Genomic DNA, 3354 nt, shown 5'->3' with positions numbered 1-3354 from the left:
GAAGATCCCAGAATGGAACGCTGACTCAAAAGACTGTAACTTTTTTTTTATAAAACGTGGAGGAACAGAATCATAGGACACTAATTTGTTCAGACAACAAGAAAACAAAAATGATTAAACAAGAAAAAATTGGATTACGATAAAATTACACCTTTACATCACCCTTAATAGTTACACACAAGTTTCAGAATTAACATGGATTACAAAGTACATCTGAATCTACAACAGTCTCATTAACACAAAGTTCCATTTTAGCACACAAGATGACTGTGGGCAGATACACTCTCCACTCTGACTGCTAAGTGAATATTTGTGAATGCCTCCCCAGAATCCCGCCCCGCCGCCCCAACGTCAGCTGCTGGATTCTCCGGTGCCAGTTTTTTGGTGGAATCGCCTTGCACCGGTCGGGAGCCTTTGGCAGCAAACCCCCCCCCCCCCCCCCCCCCCCCCGCCCAGTGATTCTCCGCCCCACCTTGGGCCGAGTGGCCGCCCGTTTACAGCCGGTCCCACCGGCGTAAATCAAACTAGGTCCATACTGGCAGGACCTGGCTCTGCGGGCAGCCTGCGGAGTTCTCCAGGGGGGGCTGCAGGGGATTCTGGGGATCTGGCCCTGGAGGGTGTCCCCACGGTGGCCTGGCCCGCGATCGGGGCACCGATCCGCAGGCGGGCCTGTGCCATGGGGGCACTCTTTCCCTCCACGCCGGTTGCTGTCAATCTCCGCCATGGCTGGCGCGGAGAAGAACCCCCCTGCGCATGTGCTGGGATGACGCTAGCACACGCTGGCGCTCGCGCGCATGTACCAACTCGCGTCGGCCGGCAGAGGCCCTTTGGCGCCGGTTGGCATGGCATTGGCGTGGAGGATTCCACACCTTCCTGACGGCCCGACGCCGGAGTGGTTCGCGCCACTCCTCAGCACCGGTAAGGCCCGCTCCGCTGGGTAGGGGAGAATCCCGTCCCAGGTTTTCCAAATTACACTTTTGAACAAAGTTTCCGCTCAAATTCTAACAGCGAATCCAGTACAAGATCTTACACCAATCCCTTTAGTTTTTGTTGTCTTGACTCCTGCTGCCTGCTCACAATTGCTTTAACTACTGATTCCCAGGCTGCACTAAAATGGCATCAGATGTTTTATTTATGTTCAAAAACTGTTGTCCCACTTTACATCTGGCTACTGCAATTGTGTCTTCAACTCAGAATACTTAGTTTACTCTTCCCTGAATTCTTCTGAACAATACCTTGGTCTCTGTTGGCTTAACTCCAGTTGTTTTAAATACTCTTTCTATCCCAATTCCCTGGTTATCTGGACTGTAACTTGTACTTTAGGAACCCATCTGTCCAGTTTTTCTGCTGGCAGAGTTGAGAGGTGTTCACTCCCCAAGATCCTGTCTCCAACATCCCACAAATGTAGCTAAAACCGAAAAACTTTTCTACCTTACAAGGCCCCTGTTGTTAAGCGGAAACTGCATATCTCTGCTGGCCTATTTATTCTTCACACTGCAGCCTAAGCACAATACAAACACAGTTGGAACTTAACCAACCCCTACACATACAAACACCTTTGTCTAGCATGAAGCTAACTGTATGAAGCTAACCGGCGCCGTGTGGAACACCATCTAAACACACGGAAAACGGTGCGGGAATCGCCGGGTCCGTGATGGGCACTCGCAGGGCTGACTCCAGGAGTACGCCGCGCCGATTATCCACCACCTCAGGCCACCGCCTGAGGCCCGCCCCGCAATGCTCCATCCCTGACCGGCCGAGTTCCCGGCGGCGTGAGTTACGTATGCTCACACCGTTCGTGAACTCGACATGGCTGCGGACTCAGTTCACCTGAGGAAGGAGCTGTGCTCCGAAGGCTAGTAATTTGAAACAAACCTTTTTGGCTTTAACCTGGTGTTGTAAGACTTCCTAGTCCAACGCCGGCACCTCCACATCATGATATAGTTCAGTCATTGCGTTAGGCTGCTCCTTAGATCCGGTGACTAAACCCCTTATATTAACTGACAAAACTATAAGTGACTGTTATCTGACCCTTCTTTGTCCTCAGCTTCTCAGTGACTGCTGCTGTACAATATGTACGCAGGAATGAGGAGAACACTGGATTGGGCTCAGCTATGATGCTGCCTGTTGATATCAGGTCTGCTGACAGTCACTGTTCCAGCTCATAACAAAGGACAAGAGAACAAAGAAAAGTACAGGACAGGAACAGGCCCTTCGGCCTTCCAAGCCCGTGCCGACCATGCTGCCCAACTAAACTAAAATCTTCTGCACTTCCTGGGTCCGTATCCCTCTATTCCCATCCTATTCATGTATTTGTCAAGATGCTCCTTAAACTTCACTATCGTCCCTGCTTCCAGCACCTCCTCCGGCAGCAAGTTCCACCCACTATCCTCTGTGTAAAAAAACTTGCCTCGTACATCTCCTCTAAACCTTGCCCCTCGCACCGTAAACCTATGCCCCCAAGGAATTGGCCCCTCTACCCTGGGAAAAAGTCTCTGACTATCCGCACTGTCTACGCCTCTCATAATTTTGTAGAGCTCTATCAGGTCGCCGGGATTTATCTAGCATTTTCTGTTTTTATTTCAGATTTCCAACATCCACAGTATTTTGCTTTTATTTCTTGGATTTATACCTGGGGTCATACCTAGCACAAAGAAAGATGGTTGTATCTTTTGAAGGCCAATTCCAGTACCAGGGCATCACTGCAATGGTTCCTCAGCTTTTATCTTGGCCCAACAATCTTCAACTGCTGCATCAGCAACCTTCATTCCACCATAGGGACGAAGTGTGGATGTTCACTGATGCTTGTCCAGTGTTTGTCACTTGCATTCACAACCTTTCCAGTAATGAAGCAGCCCGTGCCCAGGTGCAGCAAGACTTGACCAACATTCAGGCTTGGGCTGATGAGTGACGAGTAACTTACGTGCCACACAAATGTCAAGTAATGTCATCTCCTCAAAGTAAAAGAACCACCTTCCATTTGACAATCAACTGCAGTAACCCCCATCATCAACATCCTGGAGTCACCATTGACAAGAAATGTAACTAGAACACCTTCCTAAATGCAAGTGTTACAACAGCAGCTCAGGAACTTAGTATTCACGTAATCAGCCTCCCGACTCCCCAAAGCCTTTCTTTCACCTCAAGGACCATGTTGAAGGTGTGCTTGGACTTTCTCTACTTGACTGGATGAGTGCAGCTACAACAGCACTCATAAGCTCTACACCATCCAGGACAAAGCAACCTGCTTGATTTGTGCCTCATCCATCACATTAAACATTCACTTTCTCCACCAAAGGCACACAGTGGGCAGTAGTGTGTACCATCTGCAGGATGCACGGCAGCAATGTGCCA

The sequence above is a fragment of the Scyliorhinus canicula genome, chromosome 1, assembly GCF_902713615.1.
Source record: "Scyliorhinus canicula chromosome 1, sScyCan1.1, whole genome shotgun sequence".
In the NCBI taxonomy this organism is placed as follows: domain Eukaryota; kingdom Metazoa; phylum Chordata; class Chondrichthyes; order Carcharhiniformes; family Scyliorhinidae; genus Scyliorhinus; species Scyliorhinus canicula.
This window is presented reverse-complemented; position numbering follows the sequence as displayed.